Source organism: Ostrea edulis, chromosome 10 (assembly GCF_947568905.1).
Source record: "Ostrea edulis chromosome 10, xbOstEdul1.1, whole genome shotgun sequence".
NCBI classification, from domain to species: Eukaryota; Metazoa; Mollusca; class Bivalvia; order Ostreida; family Ostreidae; genus Ostrea; species Ostrea edulis.
The window spans coordinates 41117271-41130777 of record NC_079173.1 but is presented as its reverse complement, the minus strand read 5'-3'; the positions used below and the strand labels follow the sequence as shown (position 1 = coordinate 41130777).

The following is a 13507-nucleotide window of genomic DNA, read 5'->3' as shown; positions in this document are numbered from 1 at the left end:
TGTGTCCATTATATTGGAAAATAATCAAAATAGTTTTATGCAATGGGCACAATGAACATAGTGAATTAAATATCTTATATACTCAACTTTTTTTTAGAAATGAGGTTGTCATGGAAATTCATGAATCACAGCACATCCATACACTCATAAATCACCTACATTTGTGTATCTAGAAACAATGACGCTAGCAACAGTCGATGTCATCAAATTCAACGACTGCAGCCAAAGGTAAGACAACTGATGAACAGACATACCATAAGTATAGTGTGTAACAATTTAGTTTATAGTTTAAGCACGAGGACTGATAAGACAGCATTTCATTCAAAGTGTTTTTTTTAAAAATTCAATTGTAAAGCAAACAAAACTTATTTTAGATATAGTCATTTGGAATTCATCAACTGTAGATATCGGTCTGGCTAGTCCTATAGTTAGAAACATGACACAGGGAACCCGGTTTTTACTTTCTTTAAGTGTATATATTTTATCCGTTACTGTTATAACTTTGTCATTGACAACCCGTGAACTTGCAACTCCCGACAGGATAAACGATTCTTGCGCGGCGAAGGCAATTTAAACAGGAGGAATGCAGTAGTGTTGGCTTTATAGACCGTGGATAGTAATCTGTATAACTCAATGGCCAGAGAAACTGACTAGTGATAAAGAGGTCCAAGGTTTGATTCCCGGTCTAGAGCTTTTCTCTCACATATGACACTGGAGTTTTTTCACAATTTCCGAGATCAAACATCTGTTAACAGTCCCAAGAGCAGTGAGAATGTATGTAGAAATCAGTTTTACTGTAATTTGAACTGGATACTATAGTTAAAGGTTTTGACTGACTTTCGGGAGATATATCAAAACAAGGTGCTGTACGGTTAAGCAGATATAACTTTAAACGTTTGATCCCACGCAAAAAAAAAATGAAAGGTGGGTATATTTCCTTGAACTTAGTTCTCAACAATTGAAATTATACATGCAAGCGCATATTCCCTTCGATATATGTTTCTGGAAATGTATATTCGTTTACTGCGGAATGATTTCAATTCATGTGGGCCAATTTTCGCTCAATGTTGAAATTTTACGATTCTGTTCAGATGCAATGGCATGGATGAAAATCGAAGATAACGAACAGTGATAAATCTCATAACTCCTATAAGCAGTACAAAATAGATAGTTTGGCAAACAAGGACTCCTGTGGCTTCCTGTAAATTGAAACTATTTCTATCACGTTATTGTAAAGATCAAAGGAATGCATTGGCATTATTCTGCGATATGCGCCTCATTGTTTATGTTAAAAACAATATTACTCGACCTCGGAACATAGATGTGAACGCGATCATCATTTCTAGTCAATTGTGTGTTTCGCTGTAGTTTGTATTTCGTGGAATATGGGCACCCACTAAATTCAAGAATTTAGTTCTCACAAATACAAATAGAAAATGCTGTGGAAAGCACAACGCGTACTTTCATTACTCAGTGGAAAGCCCTGTTATTTTCTATATTATTTAAAAGAGATGCATATTAAGCGAACATATTCCATGCAACAAAAACAAACGTGTAAGATGTATTTTAGGGAAAAACAGAGTGCCAAAAGGTATAGCCAAATTTGTCTAAGGATAAGAGCTGTGCATGAGGGAGATAATACCTAATTTTGAAATGAAATTCTATATTTTATCACAACAATTAAATATAAATCCCTATTTCCAAGCTAATAAAGAAAAATTTAGCTACTGAGCTGTAGAGACCATCGGGTACTAACAGTCCACCAGCAGAGGCCTCGACCCAGGGGTCTTAATGTAAACTTGCACGGTACCAATTTTGATTTACCGGTTGCGCATTTCGACAAATTATCTCTCTTCAATGATGCTCAACCGAAATATTTGAAATCCGAAATAACAACAAACATGTAAGAGCTATTTTAAGGAAAAATAGAAATCCGTCCAAGGGTAACAGCTATGCATGAGGGATATAATCCTTATTTTTGAAATGAAATTCTATATTTTATCACAACAATTAAATATACATCCACGTTTACAAGCTAGTAACGACTTACTTAGCTACTGGGCTGTAGATACCCTCGTGGAATAAATCTAAGTTTATATATTAGTTATTTATAAATTTGGAATGTATGTAATTATCCCCATATTCAACACAAACTGTCTTAACTGATAGTAAATCCATAGCAAGTAAACTTCGACGTATATCTGTTTTAAAACTCTTGTTTCTCATTGACAAAAAACCCACAAAGATCCACCTAACATAAATATCTAAATCATCAAAAAAATCTTAATGGTCAACAATACGGGCCTATATTATTAATGATGACGTCATATTTTAACCTCATATTGAGTCACACTTAACATGCATTGTGACACGTTTTGTGTTTCCAATCAAAGCTCGCCATTCTCACAAAAATCATTTATATTCTATGAAATGGTTAGTGTAATATCTAGTATAATGTAATTCGCATTTCGTACTGATGCGAAAGGAGAGGGTGGGTGAGTGGTTTGTAAAGCTTTATTTTACACCGTATTAGCGTATATTTCGTTCGTAGATCCTCTAATACATATCCCATCCCCAAAACACCAGGCAATGAGTTAAGCACACACTTTTTTTTGAATTACAAATCGAAATACATGTAAAAAGATACTTGGCTCGTACTAATTCCAACATACATTTATGATGTCACCCTTAAGAATATTAAACTTAACGACCCGGTGCTTCTAATTATGTTCTCTGACTTTGTTATATAATCTTTTTCCATAGTTGAGGTATGCATGGAGTTATAAAGCAATATATGTTGGGTTTTTTCTTTGAATACCCATGTGGGTTAGTAAATAAAGATATATACTTGGAGATGACAACTGCAGATTAGATTAACTGATTAAATATGGAGGTCACTTGTTAATGTATATGACCTTGAGCTTGTAGAACAAGGTCATTTACAAGTTTCAATAGAATATAGTATGTCATTAGAGAATAATCGATGCACCCAGATGACAAATATTACTTACCTACATTAATTCATTAATTAAATAGATTTTAGAAACTGTAACCGAACAATTAGGTTTCTGGTCAGGTCACTAACAAAAAAAAGTAGTTTAACTTATTTTGATTTTTTTAAATAGAAATTTAACATTTGTTATTTCTTTCTATATGAAAAACCTTGCTTGATTGTGTTGCGCCTCTGAAAAGGGTTAGCTAATAAATATATAGTTTTATTTGAATTTTTGACTGTATACAATGCAAGGTATGGTGGCTGCAATGATAACCCGTTTTGGTGAGATTATTGAAATTGTTTACTTCAACAAATTTTGTCTAACACAAATCTTATTATTTTAATTGTATTCATTTTGGACTTTAAAAAAAGTATATTTGACTTTTGTTCAATGATGCTGTCCTTGTTAACACGGTAACAACAAGGTATTCAATGGCATTATATTATTTGTGTTTAAGTGACCCATAAAATGTAAATTCAAAGATTTTATCAAAAACACTGCATACAATTTTAGCATTCTTCAATAAAAAATTGCACTTTCCAAAACATATCCATGATAACTGACAGCTTGTGTTCAGTGCTGGACTGATTGTTATTCTAAAATCGTAACAGACGGAAATGCAGTCTTCAATATTGACTCTATCACATGTTGGTATAACACAATTAGCTAAATTGGCTGATAGGGAAATTATGAAAACCCACGGATATATGTTCTTATACTGTAGTGTCACAAAGTACATGTAATGCATTCATCTCTTCACGACAGACTTTGTATCCCGGACGTTTTGATACCAATTAAGGATTAATTAACACTTTCTTTAGCGGAATTCCATACGGAAAAATATACGAAAAGTGAAATCCGAGTTGGAAATTTAAAGATATATGAATACATACAAACACATCTACGGTTATCTCAATTCTAGAAATCAGCTTTATTACATGAAATCGTAGGGATATGTTTATTAAGATTTCTTCAAACCGTTTAATTTAATTCCACGTCATGCTTTAAGCGGATATCGACATTTGTAAATAGTTCGATATTTTATAAACTAACACTACATTGACATTCAATAAATGTATTTTCAAAGATCTTAATCTCAAACACACTTTTTAAAAAAGAAATCATTTTTGGTTGAAAATGGTTTGCGATTAAAAATAGGTGTATATAATGCACCATTGAATCGCATTCTTATATTAGGTATGGTAAACATCGTCCCTCAAATAATGCTATGCTTCAAATTCAAAATAATTTCAATCAGCCAATTATGCAGTTATGCTTTTTTTGTCAATTCCATTTAGCATTAAAATATATGTCCAATATGGTTGTGGTCATTATATTAGAGAACATTAATATAATATGTTGTACAATAGGGCACAATTGACATAGTAAACTAATTATCCTATATACACAACTTTTAAAAATGAGATTGTCATGGAAATTCATGAATCACAGAACATCCGTACACCCACCAATCACCTACATTTGTGTACCCAGAGACAATGACGCTAGCAACAGTCCATGTCATCACATTCAACGACTGTAGACAAAGGTAGACAACTGATGAACAGAAATACCATAGGTATGGTGTGTGCCAATCTAGTTAAAGCACGAGGACTGATACGAAAACATATCATTCAAAATGTTTTCAAAATCCAATTGTAAAGCAAAGATAACTTGTTTTAAATATAGTCGTTCGGACTTGATCAACACTAGATACTGGTCTGGATAGTTCTATAGTTAGAAAACATGATGCGGCATCCCGGTTTTTACTTTTATCAGTCTATATTTTTTGTTCCGCTACTGTTACATTTTTGCCATTGACAACCCGTGAATTTGCAACTCCCGCCAGGGTAAACGGCTCTTGTATGGCGAGGATAATTTAAACATGAAGAATGCAGTAGTTTGAGCTTTATAAACCGTGAATAGTAATCTGTATAACTCAATGGTTAGTTAAACAGACTAGTAATACAGGGGTCCCGGGTTTGATTCGCGATCTACCCATTTTACATCACTCATGACACTGGAGTTTTTGTTTACAAACCCTGAGTAATATTAAACATATGTTAACATTTCCAAGAGCATCAATACTGTTATGCAGAAATAATTTTACTGCAATTTGATCTGGATATTATTGTTAATAGGTTTTTGACTGATTTTCCGGAAATATACCAAAACAAAGTGTTGTACGGTTAAGTAGAGATAACTTTAAACGTTTGATCCCACGCAAAACTGAAAGGAGGACATATTCCTTGAACTTAGTTCTCAACTTTTGAAATTATACATGCATGCATATATTCTTTTTGATATATGTTTCTGGAAACGTATATTCGTTTCCTGTGGATTGATTTCAATTCATGTGGGTCAATTTTCGCTCAATGTTGAAATGTTACGATTTCGTTGAGATGCAATTTCATGGATGAAAATCGAAGATAACGAACAATGATTAGTCCCATAACTCCTATAAGCAATACAAAATAGATAGTTGGGCAAACACAGACCCATGTGGCTTCCTGTGAATTGAAACTATTTTTGCCACGTTATTGTGAAGATGAACGGAATGCATGGACATTATTCTGCGATATAAGCCCCGTTTTTTGTGTTAAAACAAACTTGGAACATATATGTTAACGTGATCATCATTTCATAAATATATTGTGTATTTCGTTGTGGCTTGTATTTCCTGGAATATGGGTATCCAGGAAATTTCAAGAATTTAGTCTTCACGAATACAAATAGAAAATACCGTGAAATGTACAGCGCCTACGTTTATGGCTTAGTGGAAATCCGTGTTATTTTCTATATTATTTAAAAGAGAGGCGTATTAAGCGAACACATGTTATTTATTGCTTTTACCACTCTTATCTCTCGTTTTACAGACTAATCAAACGTGAAGATAAGGAACAGTGATAAATGTCGTTATTATTATAAAGAACGCAAAATCAAGAGCTGGGCAAACACGACTTTTTTACATTTTTATTTAGTTTTCCTGTTTATTCAAAAGATGTATTGAGACCGTCCCTTTTTGGCGTCAGTTTACTGACTCAGTGGTGTTTCACGTCGCGTTGAGGATATTTTAGTCCTATCTCAATGGTGATTAAAAATTGTCAAATGTGCGCAGGTGTTTACGTTTTCTATCAGTCATGGGTGATTATTTAGAGTCTTCTTTTTCAAAACATTGGATATAATCAATGTACTTCAGACTATCACAAATAAAACGTTTAAAATTGAACGGAGATACGGAAACGTAGTTGATAGTTAATTTGTCATAACGTTGAGTTTTTAGCGTGAACATACATTTGATTCTTTGCTCACATTGCATCACAGGTGAGTACATAATGAAATTCATTTCCAATATAAACATTTACATGTATATAGCTGACCTTCATTACCTATTCCTAATTCCAATGAAAATCTTAGTTAAAAATAAACCACACATTTCTTTGAACTGCTATTTATCAAATCAAAATTACTGACATGTGATTGTGGTTGTTGATGGCCCTTCTTTTTTTTTTGGTGAAATTGTGCTGCACGTGCCGTGAAACAATGTACCGACGAGTAGTAGGAATAACTTAGGTGTTTATGTAATGGTTATCTTCTAGCTTCCGAGTAATATCCACATTATCAAATAGATGGGCGGTCCTTCCGTCACGAGTGTGCGTAGCGTCATTTCATCTCGTACCAACGTACGCATATCCTTATACATAAAACGAATATCGATGATTTCCCAAAAAATGTCGGGATTTGTGACTTATAATGATTTGCGTAGGGGTAGATATTGATCATTGAAAATATAAGATGGAAGGATTCAGCCCAGTTTTATTAGAATTATTATCAAGTGTTGTTGTTAAGTTTAGTCTATTGATGCATATCATTTTGTATTTTCCGTAGTTTAATTTCTTTGAGAAAAAAAATGTACAGTTAAATACATGTTTTATTTGCATTTAGGAACAGGGGGAGACCGTTCTGGGCCCAACCTCTGTGATATCATAACTATAGAAAGGGATCTAACTGTGATCCAGATGGGGAAAAAAACATCATTCTCTTCAAATGTCTAAAAATCAGAGAGTAGTTGTGATGTGTGTAATATGACCGTTTCTATGAATATATTAATTTTGTAACGATTTACATGCCAAATTTCAAGCTACGGGTTCTTAGATTAACAAATTTATACATCATCATTCTCTCCATTTCACCTATTTATTTTTACTAAGATATTTACCGGTCGAAGTCATCGGTGATTTCTTATCTATGACAGCAGCGAAACTCAGACTAGTGTGGGTGATTTCGGACATATCAATTAAAATTCCACATCAGATGTCCGCTATTTACTTCCTCATACGCTCATAATGCTCTCCGTGTAGACGTTACACGACTCAATGTCTCTTTAGCAGCATCAGCTGCCATTTTAATGAAAGACACAGGATATTTAATCTCAAAAACCTTAGAATTGATCAAAACATTATTCTTGTGATATTGGACTTGAATATTGTTTTTTTTTTTTTTAGCTTTCTTAATTTCTTTTATTCATTTTATTTCATTTAGATTAGCTTTACCCATTTTCCCCGGCATTCAAGTTTTAAGTATTTCGGGTCTTTAGTAGGGAAAACAAATCAGGAGTTAATTTTCATAAAATAAGCGGCCAAGATACAACGAACATAGAAACATTATTAAACTATGAGGAAGTAAGTAATGTCTATCCCATATGAAATTTTAATTGATAGGTCCGAAATCTTCCACACTAATCTGATTCCCGCTGCTGTCATGGGATGGAAACAACCAGTTGACCTGGATCGATACAAGTCCTAGTAAAAAATAAACAGGTAAAATCAAGAGAGCTATGACGCAGATCTCTGTTATTTCAGAAACCCGTTGCTGGGATATAAATAGTTATAACTATAATATATCCACGTTGACCGGCAAATTACGCATACTGCACCTAGTTTCTGATTTTTTTTAGGAATTGTAGCGAGTGAGTAGTTTTCTTTATCTGGGTAAGAGTTAGACTCTTTTCTATAGTAATGATATCACACATAGTTCTTGCTCAGAACGGACTTAGTCTCTGTGTATTTTGATAACACTTTATCAAACAAGAAATGTTACAGATATCAAATAAACTGTTGTAGTACCCAGGTGATTCTAATTAATTTCTAAAATGAAGTAGCGTGGATTTATATAAATAGACCGAAAGATAAATACATTTATATTGATTGATATACGTGAACATATAGATATATTTATATTGATTGACATACACACGAACTCAGGCAGGTAGTACGGTTTTTGTATCTCAAATTTAACATTAATTATTTCGGTATGGTTTCTTTTTTTTAAGAATAAAGTAATTTTTGCTCATCTTTGCTTATTCTATTTAGCAAATAACGTAATAACATCAACACATTCAACATGTAGGTTGCACTTATTTATTTTTTTTATTCGAGAATCTTATCAAATACAAGATAACATCTCAATTGTTGAACTGGTTGTTATTTTACAACTGTAATGGACGGATATCCACTCTCAGACAATGAATTCATCGTGTTAATAGATCACAATAAGCTAAATTGACCGATAGTATAATCATGGAAAGTCCCGGATGTATGTACTTACACTGTAGTACGTGGGAATTAACCATCTATTGGTGACGAGCGCTGTATTCCGACAGTTTGTATGCCAACTAATGATTACTTAAAACTTTGTTTAAAGACATTATATAGAAAAAATATATAAAAGGAATGCAGTCCGCGTTGGATATCCAGATATATATGGAGATATACAGACAAATATAGGGTTACATCAATTCTAGTGATTGATATTTTTTTGATCAAATCGTAGGAAAACGTTAATTAATACTTATTCAATGGTTTGATTTAATTAGAATTTCACGTCATGACTTGGGTGGATAGCTACATTTTCAAGTTGTTTGGTCTTTTTTACCAAGAATTTCCGCACAAGTTTCAAGAAGTTTCAAGAAATACAAATACTGTTAGTCTCTACAGCCCAGTAGCTAGTACGGATGCATCTTTAACTGCTGGGATACAATTTAGAAATTCATTTCAAAAATAAGGGTGATATCGAACTCATGCATAGCTCCGATCCTTGGACGAATTCGGTTCCATTTTTTTGGCAATCTAGTTTTCCTTTCAGCTCTTACACGTGTTTTATCATTTGGAATTTCCAAAAATTCGGCTTGAGCATCGCTAAAGAGACATTATTTGTCGAAATGCGCACCTGGTTCATCGAAATTGGTACCGTATAAGTTTTACATTTAACGTATCCTTTATTCACAACTTTGACAAAGAAGTAGTTGTCATGAAACTTTATCGATTTCACAACACGAGATTGATCAATGTTCGCTATCTTCACCTTGCACCCTACTATTACAAATCACCTATTCAAGGACGTTAACAACAGTCGATGCCAACACTTGCAAGATCGTGAACAAATTTAATGCAACTGATGAACAGAAATGTCAGGATTATAGTTTGTAACCATGTAAGGTAAGCACGATGACTGATAAGTAAGCATTTTGTTTCATAATTTCCAATACCCAATAGTAAATTGATTATTGTTAGGCTGTTCTTGACACATTGATTTTGACAACAAATTACTCTGTTTGCCTGATCAAGACATACAGGGCTCACAGCTGGTGTAACCGGTCGACACGTGATGTTTACATATCCTAGACACCTGATTCCACCTCTGGTATACCCAGGTCTCCGTGTTAGTCCAATTCTTTATTCTGTATACCATGTAGGAGACATGAGATTGATAATGTTCCTTGTCTCATCTTTTGATCAATTCTACAGAGTGCTACTTTTGAATTAAAACTGTCCATTGATTGTGATGTGCGCTTTCAGTGTCCTCCCTCTGCATGCATCAAATCATCAACAAAATTATCAACACAAGGGTGAGGTTGTGTTTGTTATCATTCATAGGACTGAGATTAATTATCTTTTCGCTAAAGCCGATGCTCATCATCCATTTCTGAAATTCACACAGTAAAGTGTGCATATCTTAGATATGTTTGTATACAAAGGAAAATAATTCAACATTAGTGATCAAAACATGCATTAAACCCTTAAATAATTCCCAATCTTAGGATCTTAAGGGTGTTCACAATCCTATTGTTTAAAAAAAATCATTTAAAGCGAAACCATTCGATATTTAAGAAAAAAGTCAAAATACTGCACGTTACGAAATTGTTTCAAATTAAATTGGATCTCAAAAACAGGTTCTACTAAAATGAAATGAATAAACGTGAGCAAAATGTCAAAACAGGGTCACAGCGCAGACGATGAAAACTGATATCAAAACACAAATTCCCATTGTTTTTTTTTTTTTGTTTGTTTGTTTTTTTTGTTTGTTTTTTTTTGCGATCAAATGCAAGACTTGACTCCGAAAAAATAACGGATATCATCAAAATAGTGGCATTTCCTTATAGATAATTAACACTACGAAGTCTCCTTGACCTACTTGATCTACCCATTGTGAAATATTAAAACTGTAAGAATTTGGGCGATTTGTCCCCACTAATTAAATAATGCGTACACATCAAATGTGCAAATGAGCTCCCCTGATGATGGATCTACGGCTAGATAATAAACCGCTATGAAAACCGATTAACCAAAGCTAACCGTATCACCCCGACGATACACTAAATCAGGATCGAATCAAGCGATTTGAAGTACGTAGCCGATGGGAACAACCCTTTTTTGAAACTTCCGAACGTTTGAAACAAGGTGAAGAGAACAAACAGTGATCAATCTCATAACATGTGAAACGTGAAAATAACGAACGGTGATCAACCTAAATTCAAGTTGAATCGAATATGTTTGTTTTTTTTTCTTTTATCTATATGTATATTTGATTGATACTGTTTTACTATCTTCATTTTTCTGCTTTTCGTTTCAAATATCGTTATAGAGAAACTTCACAGCAAATTATATGTTCACGTCATATCTCTATGGTGATTAAAAGTTCCCAAGTGTACACATGTGTTGGAGTTTTATATCAGCCTACTATTCCAGGTCTCTTTTTTAATTGGATATAGTCAATGTATTTCAGAAAATCACAAATAAACATTCACAATTTAAAAGTAGATAAACAAACGTACTTGAAAGTTAACACATGGAAGTTTGAAGCAATTATTTCAAATATGCCATGTCCAAAAAAATATTTTATTCAAACAAAACGTCAGTTTCTCGCCAGATGACGATAACACATTAGAGCATGTGTTATCCTTCTCTTCAGGATGACGGACAGTATAACGTGTATCGTCACACAATGACACTCTCTATACAACTCTCGGCATATCTTCCCCAATATGTACTCCAGAAGGGCGTAACCTTCGGATTTGAACTATCAGATGCCATGGTTCAATAAATATTTGAACATAGACTAACATACAAAAGACGAATAGATAGAAATAATTCCATTTTTATAGAGTTGGGTTAATTAGCTGCATTCTAAATCGAGTGTTAAACACTTATGTCCGTGCTTTCGGTTGATTTCTGTCATTTTGAATATTGTGGATCTGACTATTGCTGATTCACCTCCTGTAATGTATTACAGCTTTCTATATATTGATCGTAAAACCATTCATTGATGCATTCAATAAAATGAAATGGTGAATTGTAATACGATATCTTCAATCAAAAATGAACACCTCTATGCAGATAATCAGTAAATAGTTTACGTATTTTGACATGATCGGGATTCTTCCCAATTTATGTTTACACATTGTTTCCATTGAAACGACAAGTGCTAGTTGTTTTGTCATTTACAGCAAAAAATGAGCAATATGTGATTATTTAAGAGATTGATTTCTGAATAATTACCATGCGATATTTTGTCATTGTGTAACATTTCCACATAGAGTATTTTTAGTAAACAATAAAGAAAATAGGTCCTGCCTAAATCACATCACTCAAGGTTTGGTTGAAATCCCTACATTATTTCGATACTTCTAATTCTTATCAAATGTCGAAGTACTGGTGCGTTATCATTATCATTAAGAAATTAGGCGTCAACCAACACGACACATGTACTTATCACATTAAAAAGTATGTAAATCACATCCAAAACTCAAAGAAAAGATACATGTGTGGCAGGAATCAACGTTCTATCAAACTGACATCACAGTGGCTTAAATATTGTAAATAAAAATATAAATCACATCAAAAACGAAACAAACAAACATAAGTGTGTGACAATAACCAAGGCTCTGTTCAATCGGGGGCACTTTCACGACCACAACACCGTGACTCAATATATGGTACAATGACTTGTATATTTAGACATATATTCAGAGGTATTTTCATTTCATCTCCAGAAAAGTTTCATACAGGGATTACATGAAAATTAAAATGGATGTTTCTAGAACGCGGACCGCAAAACGGTGTGTGGTGATATGTTGCCACACAAAAAAAAAACCTTGCAAACGAAAAGAAAGAAAAAAAAAACACGATCAGCACAGGAAATATGATTAAACTTTTCACATTTTACAATATTTTATATCCGCCACTTAGATACATGATCTTAAAAACCTTCCCAAATAATTTTTTTTTTCACCCGCCTCTCACTAAACCAACATTAAATCGAAGCCTGTAATATAAATATTATATAAACCATTGTAAGTGGTCAGGTGAACATTGTTAATTATAGTTCTTAAAGGGTTTCATGATTTGCATGGTCAAAAGCTTTAACTATAAGTAAGTTGCTGTGATATTTTAGAGTTGTTTGTCAGTAGTTGAATTATTTGAAGCGCGACTGGTGTTTTTGTAGTATAACAATTTGTAAAAAGAGGGTATGTTTGTCGTTACATGCTTTTTCTAAACTTTTGATATTATTCGTAAAATAGAAAAAAACTACAGTTATTGGGATGTAATGTATCCCATTTTTAAAGACAAGAGTGGACATTTTTAAGTCGGACTGAAGTTTTTGTAGTAGATCATGTATGAACAAGGGGCGTATGTTTGTTGTTGCATTTTTGCTTTTCTAAAACTTTCATATTACTATTAAGAGAGAAATGAGACTTTAATTTATCTCCCTTTTTAAAGACTGGATTAACTTTTACAAGTTTAAAACTAAAAGGGAAAACAACATATACATTAGTAGTGCATATGATGTGGGTCACGGTCTTATGCATTTTTAAAAGTTGGCTGATGAAATATGGTACCTACATCCGAAAATTTATTAACATGAAAGGTGAATATAACGAATGATGATAATTCTCATAAGTCCTATAAGCAATGCAAAATACAGGTTTGGGCAATCATGGAGAGTGGTGGGATCTGGTGTCGAGGAGGAGTAAACGCCAACTGTCGACCGGTCATTTCCGCCTTGGGTCCATTATCTTGATCAGGTAAAAGGAGTGATCCGTATTCAAAATCAGTGTGCCAAGAGCAGTTTAAAAATCAGTATGGAGCATGTCAGACAACATTTTACCAACTGATAGGTTGTATTAGCAAACTATATCGAAATGCTGACTTTCAAAGATGCTGTTGAAACGC

The 13507-nt window shown here is 33.4% G+C and overlaps 1 protein-coding gene across 1 annotated transcript in view; it reads right to left on the bottom strand.

Annotated features, from left to right (window-relative positions):
• The window catches only part of LOC125665416 (leucine-rich repeat-containing protein 15-like), a 996853-nt gene that overhangs the window by 765902 nt on the left and 217444 nt on the right, over nt 1-13507 (bottom strand). The window lies entirely within an intron of this gene.